The sequence below is a fragment of the Thamnophis sirtalis genome, unplaced genomic scaffold, assembly GCF_051295495.1.
Source record: "Thamnophis sirtalis isolate CommonGarterSnake01/CBP01778 unplaced genomic scaffold, rThaSir2_p1.2 scaffold_15, whole genome shotgun sequence".
In the NCBI taxonomy this organism is placed as follows: domain Eukaryota; kingdom Metazoa; phylum Chordata; class Lepidosauria; order Squamata; family Natricidae; genus Thamnophis; species Thamnophis sirtalis.
Window position 1 is genome coordinate 10,168,195 of NW_028261395.1, and position 13,528 is coordinate 10,181,722.

A 13,528-nucleotide genomic window follows, 5' to 3' on the forward strand; every position below is an offset into this window, starting at 1 on the left:
ACAGAGAGGTCAATGCCTGGAATGAGTTACCTGACTCTGTGGTTTCATCCCCAAAACTTTTAACTTTAGACTGTCTACTATTGTCCTCACCCCATTCCTAAGAGGTCTGTAAGGGGGCACGCATAAGCGCACCAACGTGCCTACCGTCCCTGTCCTAATCTTCCCTTTTTATTTGTATCCATTTCATGTATCCAAAATCATGGTTATACCTATTTATGTTGTCTAAAACAGTGTTTCTCAACCTTGGTGACTTTAAGTCCTATGGACTTCAACTCCCAGAATCCCCCAGCCAGCATAGCTGGCTGGGGAATTCTGGGAGTTGAAGTCCACAGGACTTAAAGTCGCCAAGGTTGAGAAACACTGGTCTAAAACATGCTTGACGAAATAAAATAAAAAATAAAATAAAATAAGTTCTTGCCGGAGAGGTTTATTGAAATAACCCGCAGACTTCTTAACCACACGATTTGCTTGCTTTGTCTTTTCATCAAGTCAACCTTCTCTCCAAACTGGGCTCTCAGCTTTGTGACGTCTAGAATTAAATCCTTAGGATTCACTCTACACCGCTTTAGGAAGCCTGAGTCTAATTTCCTCAACGGCGACTCTTACGACCGTTCACGAAAGTCTTAAGGGAGACACCTTCAAACGTTTGGCAACGTTAAGACTGGTGGAGTTCAATTCCCAACACCCGGCATAGCTGGCTAGAGAATTCTGGGAATTGAAGTCCACAAGTCTTAGACGTTGCCAAGTTTGAAGATCTCTGCCTTAAGGCATTGTTTCTCAACCTTGGCTACTTGAAGATGTCTGGACTTCAACTCCCAGAATTCCCCAGCCAGCGAATGCTAGCTGGGGAATTCTGGGAGTTGAAGTCCAGACATCTTCAAGTGGCCAAGGTTGAGAAACACTGCCTTAAGGCGACCTTTCTAACATTGCACAAGAAGCCACGCCCACCGCCCCCCCACACCCGCGAACACTCTTAAGCCAAAAGGGAAACCCTTCCAGGAGGCGGGGAAAGCGCTCCCGTGACGTAGCACGCTGCGTTCGGATGACAGGAGGCGGAGGCGGGGCGAGCCCAGAGAGGGCGGAGTCAAGGGCTGGGCTCCGCATTTCGCCTTGCCCGGTTGGGCAGAACGTTTCCTGGCTGTCTCCCCCTCGGCCCGGCGTTGGTCTCGCTCTCTCCGGAGCTTTGGGGCGGGAGGCGCATACGCCCCCCCGTGGGAGACCCGACAGGTAAGACTTGGAGAGGGGGGGAAATTCCCAATGGCGGGAGAGTTTAATGGGGGCGAAGAGGAAGCGGAGCCCGAGTCTCCAGCCGGGTTGGAAGCAAATGGCTAAAGGAGGAGGACCAGCGGGGCGAGGGTCTCCTCTTGTCTAGTCCCAGAGCAGGGAAAGCTGCCTTCTCCACCTATTCCCACTTTAGGAATAGGCGCTAGTCCCTAATATTCTCTTTTCTTTTGTGGTGCAAAGCCAGGTTTCTTCCTTTACCTTCGTCCTATTCCCGCTCTCTGCTTACATGGTGTTTAAAGCCCTTCCTTTGCAACTCTTCTGCCCCATACACCTGTAAGTCCCCCCCTCCAGTTCCTTAAATTTGCCTTCCCAGTAACAGAGTTGGAAGGGACCTTAGAGGTCATCTAGTCCAGTGTTTCTCAACCTTGGCAACTTGAAGATGTCCGGACTTCAACTCCCAGAATTCGCTGGCTGGGGAATTCTGGGAGTTGAAGTCCGGACATCTTCAAGTTGCCAAGGTTGAGAAACACTGATCTAGTCCAACCTCTTGCTCACGCAGGAGACCTGTACTAGGGATTCGAACTGCCGACCTTTCTGATCGACAAGCTCAGTGTCTTAGCCACCTCGTCCCATTACATCCAGCTTACATACAACCTTTTGCCTTTTTTCCCCCGGGACTCCGGTGTGTGATGTATATTCTCATATGTAGAATGTTTCTGAAGCAGGCCCAATATGAATATAGTAGGAAATTTGCATGGGAAATAAATAGCAATAGCAATAGCAGTTAGACTTATATACTGCTTCATAGGGCTTTCAGCTCTCTCTAAGCGGTTTACAGAGTCAGCATATTGCCCCCAACAACAATCTGGGTCCTCATTTTACCCACCTCGGAAGGATGGAAGGCTGAGTCAACCCTGAGCCGGTGAGATTTGAACAGCCGAACTGTAGAACTACAGTCAGCTGAAGTAGCCTGCAGTGCTGCATTTAACCACTGCGCCACCTCGGCTCTAAATAATGGGGGGTGAATATTGGTGGTATTTGTAAGAGGCGGTTCATCCTGAATGTCAGAGAAATCCTTGACAGTGTGTAAAGTTAAGTCTGGCCAAGAAAACTGCAGTTGCAGCAGTCCTCGCTGACTCGAAGGCACCAAATTAAAAAAAATACAAGTTAAATGTATGTTGATAATCTATCTACTGTATCTATCTCAGAAGAAGGGACCCAAAGGTGCTTTTTTCAGGAGGCAACTGGAGTTTCTTGTTTTTTCTTTGAGGACATTTCACTTCTCATCCAAGAAGCTTCTTCAGCTCTGACAGGATAGTGGGGAATGAAAGGATTTATATTCCTTGCAGACAGCTGGCCATTTGCATCCTTTTAGAGGGTCGTGGAAGCACTTGGTGGTTTATCTGTGTCCTCAGGGTCACCTGAGTGTACTTGTACTTGACGCCTCTTCACCCATCGTGGGTATAGGCGACTTCCATGGAAATTTGACGCCACTGTAAAGGAATGGTTACGGCGATCCATGGAAGCTGTTTCGGCTGGATATACCCAAGGGGACGCCAGTCCCAAGGGTCGACAGAGCCCGATTGGTGGGAACGGGGGGCACCACGTGAAGGCCGGGTTGTTTGATAGTTGAGAGGCTTTGCAATAAGCGTTGCAATGTATATTTTGCGCATCAACTATCCTTGCCCGCCCACTATCCTTGCCCGCCCACCACCTGAGTGGTGCTCCTGGTTCCTGTAGTCTGACATTTTTTCCCTCTGGAAATCTATTCCTACTCCCACACTATTCAAAGGGTGTTCATCCCAAATTGTGTAGCTAAGAAGATTCAGAAGAAAGACTGTCATCTTTGTTACCCGTCTGTATCTGCCTTGATCCATTGATATGATGATAACTGGCGATGATGATAAATGTGTGGCATACCTCAGCCACACTTCTTTCTAACTTTAAGCATCTGACAAAAAGAGCTAAATTGGTTCTAAAAACCCTTAAAAAAAACCTAACTGCAACTCTTTGCCAGTTGTACTAAACATTTGAAAGTTAGGCTGTTTCATAACATTGGACTTGTCAAATTTCAGATATATCTTTACACAGAATACAAAATTTTCTTGCTCTCTTAATGGCCTATATTCGCCTAGAAATCCTTAAGGGGGTTTTCAGCAATCTTTCCATAATCTCTACAGATAACTTGCACCGTGACCCGTCAAAACTGCGGTCCACTAAAGCGCGCCCGATTAAAGCGCGTACCGGACGTCATCAGCAGCGCGACGAAAAAAATTAAAAATAAATTAAATTAAAATAAAAATAAAATTAAAGCAAGCCGATTCACATAAAGGTAAGGGTTAGGGTTAGGGTTAGGTTAAGGGTTAGGGTTAGGTTTAGGGTTACGTTAAGCGTTAGGGTTAGGTTTAGGGTTAGGTTAAGGGTTAGCGTTAGGTTTAGCGTTAGGTTAAGGGTTAGGTTTAGGGTTAGGTTTAGGGTTAGGTTAAGGGTTAGGTTTAGGGTTAGGTTTGGGGGGGTTAGGGTAAGGTTTTCGCTTTAATTTTAAATTTACCGCTCACAGTGCGATGTTTTCGTCGTGCTGTGATGAAGTCACATACGCGCTTTCGTCGAGCGCGCTTTAGTCTACCGCGGTTTTGTGGTGGAACCAACTTGCACAAGCCAATTAGTTGCTTCTGTGAGATGCTTACATTTTTTAAAAAATGCTTAAAATTACAGCCAAGGACTACCTGAGGTAGAGTTGTTTATTATAAAACAATGAAATCAGAGCCTAGTCTCAATTTATTTGATAATAATCAACTCCACCTTGATTTGCAACCACAACTGGGACTGGAACGTATGTCTTTAGGCAATGAGATTGTCAAGAGAGTCCTGGCCTAATTTACAACCCTTTTCGTCACAGTCATTAAGTGAATCACACAGTCATTCTCCCCTCCCCCCATAGTTTTTAATTACTTCAACATTCTCAGAACTTTCAATTAATGACCATTTCTTTCCAAAATCTTGGTCCGTTTAGCATTTCAGTAATATGACAAAAGAGGGCTGAAAGGATATTGTGGTTGTTACTGAGATTTTCCAGTTGAATCGTACCTCACATCAATAAAACTAATATAGATTCTGACAACCTTAGAGTATGATGTGTTGAAAATACAATTCATTGAATAAACCTGCCTGCAAAACAACGGTTTTGGCTTAATGTGAATTTGTGCTTATGACCTTGTAGCTGAATGGTGATACAATTAACTCCAAAACGACTAAACCATCCATAGAGGAAGACAACTTTTTTAAATAATATACTACTGTACTGTGAGCTCTAAATTGTATGGTAAATATTCAAGAACACAAACCCCATACTCCATATTTATATTTTGCATTTAAAAATATTGTTAAAGAGCTTAGAGTGGCTTGCAAAGTTATCCCTACGATGGTTTGTCAGATCATTTAGCAGCCCTCAGGATCGGAAGCAAACGTCAGAAATAAGTAGGGCTACAGTCAGTAAGTTTTATAGTGACATTAATTTAAAATGACAGCCCAAGAATTCTGACCAGGACTTTGCTTTCCAATATGAACTGTAAATATAGATTCTTCAATAGAGTTAGCTTTTCCCCCCCTCCTTATGCTATGGGAAAAAGAAGCCTGCCTTTTTTGAGAAGATAGGCCAATATCTATCTTAGATATTATTTGTACAGCAGCTAATCTATTACACCCTGTTGCAAACTGGTTTGCTCTGTTACCTGAAGCTGGCCTGACTGGAAATAGTCCTATTCCCTTGCTTTCCAGAGGGTTTTAGAGCTCTCTCCTCTCCTTTTCAGTGTATACATGAAACCTCTGGGACAGCGGATATGTTGGGACAGGATACGGCATCATTAATATGGTGATGATGCTCAGTTATGTATTTCTGCTCCCGGCTGTTCAAATGAAGTTGTCAAAGATCTCTCCCAGTGCCTGGAGGCTGTGAGGGTCTGAATGGAGGAAAACAGGCTTTTCTTGAGTCCCAGGGGTGGGATTGAAAAATTTTAGCAACTGGTTCGCTTCACAGTTCCTGGGGGGGGGGGGCATGGCCATGGGGGACGTGGCTTACTCGGTCTCCTCATGGCAGGACGGAGGGGGGGGTGTTCACATCCCCAGGCTCTAGAAGCTGGTTCCACCACAAAACCGTGGTAGACTAAAGCGCGCTCGACGAAAGCGCGTACGTGATGTCATCACAGCGCGACGAAAACAGGACGCTGTGAGCGGTAAAGTTAAAATTAACGCGTAAATCTAAACCTAACCCCCCCAAACCTAACCCTAACCCTAACCCTAACCCTAACCCTTAACCTAACCCTAAACCTAACCCTAAACCTAACCCTTAACGCTAAACCTAACGCTAACCCTTAGCCTAACCCTAACCCTAACCCTAACGCTTAACGTAACCCTAACCCTAACCCTAACCCTAAACCTAATCCTTACCTTAACGTGAATCGGCTTGCTTTAAAAGCGCTTTTTAAAGCGCCCTTTTTTCTCCGCGGTCGTATTTGTCGCGCTGCTGATGACGTCAGGTACGCACTTTAATTGGGCGCACTTTAGTGGACCGCGGTTTTGTCGTGCCACGCTAGAAGCTTTCTTTGAGCCTCCGGGAGAGCAAAAATGGCCTGGAAACGGGCCTGTTTCCAGATTTCCAGACCTTCTAGTACGCCCATTTTTCGCCCTCCCAGAGCCTCTGCTCAGGCCCTATATTTATCTGGCATGATGAACAGGCTGTGTGAAGACTCCTGGGAGGGGCGGGGTGGGCTGGGCTGGGTCAGCCGGTCCCTGCAACAATTGGTTCGGCGAACCGGGTGCAAAATTAGCATCTGGTTCGCTCGAGCTGGTCCGAACCGGCTGAATCCAACCCCTGATCTCGAATATTTCAGGATCACACGCCATGAGGTTGACCCCATGAGTCCTGAAACTGGAGAGACTTCATCCTTCACTCTTGAGTAGTGTTGCAGGGCCATGTTTCAATTCAGTGTGCAATGTGTGGGTCCTCATGGATGTCAGAAGAGCAACTGTGGTAAAGGGGACTACACAACATCATCTTTTGTGCCAATTGTATCGGTTCCTGGACTCGAAGGACGGTCTGGCTCACTCAGCAGCTGCTTTCCAAAGGGCCAAGTCAGGCACATTAGCAGTTAAAGGAGCAAGAAGATGTTTTTTAAGAAATGTTTCTTTTTTCAGTTTTTTAACTTTTGGGTTTTTTAAAAAAAAAATTTCAGGTTTTTAAGATAAGACTGGGCAGCCACCTGTCTCAAATGGTATAGGGCCATGATGGTGAACCTACAGCATGCATGCCAGAGCTGTTTCTGTTGGCACGTGTGCTGTCACCAGCTGGTCTTCTGGTTTCTGGTGCGCACATGTGTGCTGGCCAGCTGGTCTTCATGGGCGCTGGAATGCCAGAAAATGATCCAAAAAACAGCCAAAAAATAGGCCGTTTTGTGGGCTGTTTTCAGGCTGTTTTGCGGGCCATTTTCAGGCCTTTTTTGGGGATGTTTTTGGCCTGAAAACAGCCCGAAAAACCAGCCTGAAAACAATCCCCAAAAGGGCCAAGAAAGGCCAAAAAACAGGCATGCAGGTGCTGGCCAGCTGAACTTCAGGTTTCTGTCTCTCCAGCACGCACATGCACACATGCACACTCGTGCACCGGTATTTCGGTTTGAGCACTCGGTGCCAAAAACGTTCGCCATCACTGGTTTCCTGCTTGAGCAGGTAGAAGACCTCCAAGGTCCCTTCCAGCTCTATTCTGATGATTGATTGATTGATTATTGAAAGATCAGCTATGGGTAATAGAGCCAGCAGGGCACAGGGTAGCCCAAAGGGTAGAGAAGGCAGATCCTTACCTTATTGAGGCTTGGGGCTACGATAGGAGGGACCAAGCCAGAAATAGCTTGTATTAGAAGTTTGTATCTTAACCTAATGACTAGGTAGGATTTGGTTAACAGTGGCAACTGGGACAGTCAGGATTGCCATCACTAAACAATGTAATGACATGACATTGCCCTGTATGACCACATCACTTAGTGATGGCAACTTATTTATTACTTTATTAATTTCTATAGGCACCCAGGGTTAGATAGTGTCATCGACACAGTGGGCGTGAGTTTAGGTACACTCAGTGAGACAGTGGAGGATAGGAGGACCTGACATGCTGTGGCCCCATATTCTATATGACAGCCATGAAAAATTGTCAGCATAGATGTCAATATAGCCAGGAAAAGGGCCCCTTCCCATACTCGGCCCCAGGTTTGGGCACAAATCAAGGTTTCCAAGGACTTATGAAAGACCAAGAAGGTTGAGTATTGCTAGTCTTAGGTGAGAATGTCCCCTTGGGCAGAGGCTACAGCAGAGAAGGCATGTCTTCTAGTCCCTGCCAGGTGACATTCCTTATCTGATGAAACCCTTAGGATGTTCAACCTACAGGACTGAATTGGACAGGTAAAACCACTGGGAGAAGGCAGTCCCTCAGGTAATTCTGGCCTCAATTACCATAGCTAACCAAGGATTATCTGTATTGGAATGCACTCTACATGGAGCTGCCCTTGAAGGACCATCCAGAAGCTTCAGATGATCCAGAATATAATGGCACAGGTAGTTATGGTTCTTTCCCTAGGCCTTGGGATCAGGATGACTCACCTGGATGAGTTACAATATATTTTAGTCTGGTTACAATTTTGCTGTTTTAGTTGTGTTTTATTCTCTTTTATGTTGCATTTGTTGTGGATATTTTTTTCTTGTATATTGCCCAGAGTCAAACTATTTAGGTTGGACAGCCAGAAAAATATTATGAATGAATAAATATCTTACTTAACACCAGATATGACTGAGCATGTCATGCAAATACTCTCATTGCTGAGGTGCAGCAATCCGCGCTGCCATGCTAATCGGCTGAGAGGATATAGGTAAGTAAAGCTCAAGGGGAGGTGGGTGGGCCAACCTGATTGTCGGGGTGAACCAGTTCTTTCTCAGCTGATTGTTGGAGCTACCAGTTCTTCCAAATCGGTCTGAACCGTCTGAATCCCACCCCTGGCTGCAGTCACCACTTTGGTCGATTTTAGTGTCCAGGAAAGATGAAGTCCTTTACTGTTTTGATGGTTTTATTGTCGGTTCCACCACAAAACCGCGGTAGACTAAAGCGCGCTTGACGAAAGCGCGTACGTGACGTCATCACAGCGTGACGAAAACAGCACGCTGTGAGCGGTAAACTTAAAATTAATGCGTAAATCTAAACCTAACCCCCCCAAACCTAACCCTAAGCCTAACCCTTAACCTAACCCTTAACCTAACCCTAAACCTAACCCTTAACCTAACGCTAAACCTAACGCTAACCCTTAACCTAACCCTAAACCTAACCCTAACCCTAACCCTAACCCTAACCCTTAGCCTAACCCTAACCCTAACCCTAACCCTAACCCTAACCCTAACCCTAACCCTAACCCTTACCTTTATGTGAATCGGCTTGCTTTAATTTTATTTTAATTTTAATTTAATTTATTTTTAATTTTATTTGTCGCGCTGCTGATGACGTCACGTACGCGCTTTAATCGGGCGCGCTTTAGTGGACCGCGGTTTTGACGGGTCACGTTATTGTCAATCTGCATTTTGATCTGTGTCTTCTCTGTAGTGGTCATTTTCTTTGTTTCCTTAATGTTAAGTCCAAGTTTTCACTTTCATCTTTGGCTTTCAGGATTAGTTACTCCAGAGCGTCCATGCTTTCTGTAAGCAATGTTGTATCATCTACATATCAGAGGTTGTTGATATTCCCGCTACCAACTTTAATCCCAAATGGTAGATTAATGTGCATTGCTGATAACCATTTCTGTGTACTAACCGTACAACTGTAGAAAAACATTCTTACATCATAACATCCCACAGCATGGGGCAGACCTCCCTTTTTTGCAATAGTTAAACTCACAACATCCTCTTATGCGTAGGTAAAATACTGAAAACTGCATGAGGATTGCCAGTCCTTCTTTTTTTAACAATTTGAGGGGACTCGTTCTTCGCTTACATCCAGAATTTAATAACAGTTCCTTCCCTTTTGGTAATAAGAATTTGTGTGGCATATGTTCACTAACTCCCCCTTTTCTGTGAGACTAAGATGGGATTGGTTGTCATGTTGCTTCAATAAAAGGGTTCGTCAACAGTAGTCATAGTTTTCAATGGTTATGTTTATAATGCCATCTGGCATTCACAAGGTTTACAGCTGCTTTCTAGAAAGGGAATATACAGTGTTGGAGAATCTTTTCGGTACCGAGTTCCGAAACAGGAGCATGCGCGGGAGAGCGCTACAAACCAGAAGAACAGCTCCCTGGTCTGCATGTATGTGCCAGGAAGCTGAGCTTCTGCTTTCTGAGGTTCCACCACAAATGCGCGAATGACAAAAGCGCACCTGACTAAACCGTGGTGACAAAACCGCGGTGACAAAACCGCGCCGACGAATGAGCGCTGAAGCGCGCCGACAACAGCGCACCGACAGAAGCGCGCTGTAACCTAACCCTAAAAATAACCCTAAACCTAACCCTAACCCTAAACCTAAACCTAACCCTAACCCTAACCCTAAACCTAAACCTAACCCTAAACCTTACCTTAACTTAAATCGCGCTTCTGTCGGTGCGCTGTTGTCGGCGCGCTTTTGACATCGCGGTTTTAGCACCGCGGTTTTGTCAGCAAGGTTTTGACGTTCGCGCTTTTGTCGGGTCACACTTTCTGGTGCGTGATTGCGCACTGGCCACCTAGTCTTTCAGTTTCTGGTGCGCATGTGTGCGTGAAGACCAGTTGGCCAATGCACATGTGTGCACTAGAAACCGGAAGCTCAGCTTCCCGGGACATGCATGCGTACCAGAGAGCTGCTCTTCTGGTTTCTGACGTTCCTGTATGTGTGAAGATCAGCTGACCATATGCGTACCAGAACCCAGAAGAGCAACGGGCAATGGCTGGCGTGCCTGGAGAATGGCTCTGTGTGCCACTTCTGACATGCGTTCCATAGATTTGCCATCATGGGCCTAGTGGCTAGTGAAAAGGTTTTATTTGTATTCATGTTTATTGGGTGTTGTGAGCCGCCTAGGACCGTCAATTAAGATAGGCAGCCATATAAAGTCTTTAAATAAATAAATGCAGGCACATAAATATAAAGCTTATAGCCCTTTCAAGAAGCTTTATCTTTTGCTGGGACCATGTGGCTGCCTTCCGTCATTGTTTTTGGGTCCCAGAACGGAAGATTGATTTTTAAAGTGTTTAGCTCTGTTTTTTTCTCTCTTAATAATTTCACTGCACCACAAACTATGAAATGGTACTATGTAGTGATCAGCTTCCTTTGACCACCAGAACAAAAACATTTTAAGGGCTAGAATATTGCAAAATATGCCTTCCAACAAAGTTGATGGAAGGCCATAGCAGCAAGCCAAGAAAGCACTTTTCTGGATGCTCGCATGCCTTTCTGTCTAAATAGCAGGTTGGGTTAAGCTTTATTGGTGCCCAGAGGCGTCAAAAACAGCTAAGCTATAAAATGCAAACCAAATTAACAAGATCTATTTCATCTCTTGGTGCTACGCAGATATTAAGAAACTATGTAGTGCAAATTAAGAATAAACACGATCATACGAATAATAATCACAAAGTCTTAAGTTTTGAAGTAAATCTGACTTGTAAAGTTAGCAAAGAAGTTGTTATATTAAAAACTAAGAGATAAAATACAAATTCTGCTTAGTAGACATATTGTTAGTCACAGGGGTTCACCGACAAATGGGCGATCGACAAAACCGCGCCCGACTAAACCGCGGTGACAAAATCGCGAGTTCTAAAGCGCTCTGATGAATGAGCGCTGAATTGCACCGACAACAGCGTGGCGACAGAAGCGCACTGTAAAACTAAACCTAAACCTAAACCTAAACCTAAACCTAAACCTAAACCTAAACCTAAACCTAAACCTAACCCTAAATGTAACGCTAACCCTAACCCTAAACGTAACGCTAACCCCAAACCTAACCCTAAACCTAACCTTAAACCTAACCCTAACCCTAACCCTAAACCTAACCCTAAACCTAACCTAACCCTAACCCTAACCCTAACCCTAACCCTAAACCTAAACCTAACCCTTACCTTAACTTAAATCGGCTATCTGTCGACGCGGTGTTGTAAAACGCCCTTCTGTCGATGCGCTGTTGTTGACGTGTTGATGATATCGCGGTTTTAGCGATACGCTTTTGTCGTGCGCGCTTTTGTCGGGTCACGAGTCACAGGATCTAGGACATTTTTTTTTCAATCCTGACAACTTTAAGATGTCTGGACTTCTAGAATGTCCAGCATGATGGATGGGGAATTCTGGGAGTTCAGAAGTCCAGACATCTTAAATATGTCACATTGAAAAATACTGGTCTGTGAGGATGGCAGTGGAAAGTCAGAGGCCCATATTTGTATATATTTGGATAGATGTGAAGCAGAAGGGGGTTGCTCTCGGTTCAGCCTGGATCGGGCTAACTGATAGTGGCGGCAGCGGGAGGCTCTGCCCACCCGCCCCAACAGTTCTGCGCATGCGCAAGAGCGCGCACACGAGTGAACCGGTAGCGCCAGAATTTGCAACCCACCTCTGATGTGGGTTTATCAATATCAATAACTGTATACACACATATACTTTGAGAGCCTGATGCTAATAATAAAAATACTGGAAAAAGCTGCTAAGGCTTTCCTTATCTTATTTTCCCCAAAATGTTTTTCAGAAGGTCTTTTTATGTGGGAAATTAAGCATGGCTGCTATTGCATTGATTCTGCTTATAATTCTCTGTCTAGTATCCAGACGTCTTACAAGAGGTGTAAATAATCATTTTCTGAATAAGTAGCTGGACTATCAGGACTTGATTTTATTATTTGTCTGGCTTAGGCAGAAATGGCATAATGGACTTGGTATATATTAATTACTTTCCCAATCAATAGCTGCATCTTAGGTGTACTAGATTGGTTTGCCTTCATGAAGTTATAAATAAATGCTGAGTTGTGTGTATAAGAGTAGAATAAAGAATGTGTAATGAGTGCATTGTTCTTTTTAAACCTCCAGATGTTCACGTAGAGATCTATGTGGCTCAAGATACAGGCAGGGGGTGGGCTGCTACAGGTTTGCCTGGGTTCGGGAGAACCCATAGATAACATTATGGTCTGTTCGGAGAACCCCAAATCCCACCCTTGGCTGGCCCCTCCCACCCCACCCTTCCACCCCACCCTGCCCCTCCCAGGATTCTCCAAACGTCCCGTTTTAGATGCGAGGTAAGTGCAGGGCCCACACAGAGGTTTCTGGGAGGGGGGGGGAATGGGCCTCCCGGAAGTTCCAGAAAGCCAGAAATGGGCCTGTTTCCAGCCTCTGGAGGACCTCTGGAGCCTGGGGGAAGAAGTTTTCACCCTTCCGGAGGCTCGAGAAAAGCCTCCGGAGACTGGGGAAAGTGAAAACTCTCCCCCACCCCATGGTGCAGGAGGTTGACTAGTCCAGTGTTTCTCAACCTTGGCAACTTGAAGATGTCCGGACTTCAACTCCCAGAATTCCCCAGCCAGCGAATGCTGGCTGGGGAATTCTGGGAGTTGAAGTCCGGACATCTTCAAGTTGCCAAGGTTGAGAAACACTGGACTAGGCCATACCCACCATGTCCCGCCCACCCAGCAACCAGGCAGAGAACCCGTTGCTGAAATTTTTGAAGCCTACCCCTGGATACAGGCAGTCACAATTGAGCTCAAAATCTCCGTTGCTACGTGACACCTTTCTTAAGTAGTTTCGCCTCATTTTACAACTTTTCTTGCCACATTTGTTAAGTGAATCACTGCAGTTGTTAAATTAGTGACATGGCTGTTAAGTGAATCTGGTTTCGCCGTTGACTTTGCTTGTCAGAAGGTGAAAAAGAGGATCACATGACCCCGGGACGTTGCAACAGTCATAAATGAGAACCAGTTGCAAAGTATCTGAATGTAAATCACCTGACTACAGGGAAGCTGAAGTGGTCATTAGTGTGAAAGACAGTCATAAGTCACTTATGCCGTTGTAACTTCGAATGGTTACTAAACAAACTGTTGTAAGTTGAGGACTACCTATATTTTCCTCTTTTCTTTTATTGTTACAGATTTACTCGTTTATAAACTAATTGTATTTGAGCGAAACGTCTCCATGTATTAGTTGCTTTTTAAATACTGTAGTAGAATTTGTGGGCAGAATCTTTCTAATAAATAATAATCTTGAATTAACCTCCTTTTTAAAGATGCAAGTTAGCTTCACTGGCAGTGGTATCTTGATTCAGTTTTGGCATACAGAAATACA

At 45.0% G+C, this 13,528-nt stretch overlaps 1 protein-coding gene across 1 annotated transcript in view; it reads left to right on the forward strand.

The window, feature by feature from the left end:
• The first annotated feature begins 1,123 nt into the window (after positions 1-1,123).
• MICU1 (mitochondrial calcium uptake 1) overlaps positions 1,124-13,528 on the forward strand; it is a 205,215-nt gene continuing 192,810 nt past the window's right edge. The window contains exon 1 of the mRNA XM_087701830.1: positions 1,124-1,227. The gene's annotated coding sequence lies outside the window, so the exon portion shown is untranslated. The remainder of the gene's footprint in view (positions 1,228-13,528) is intronic.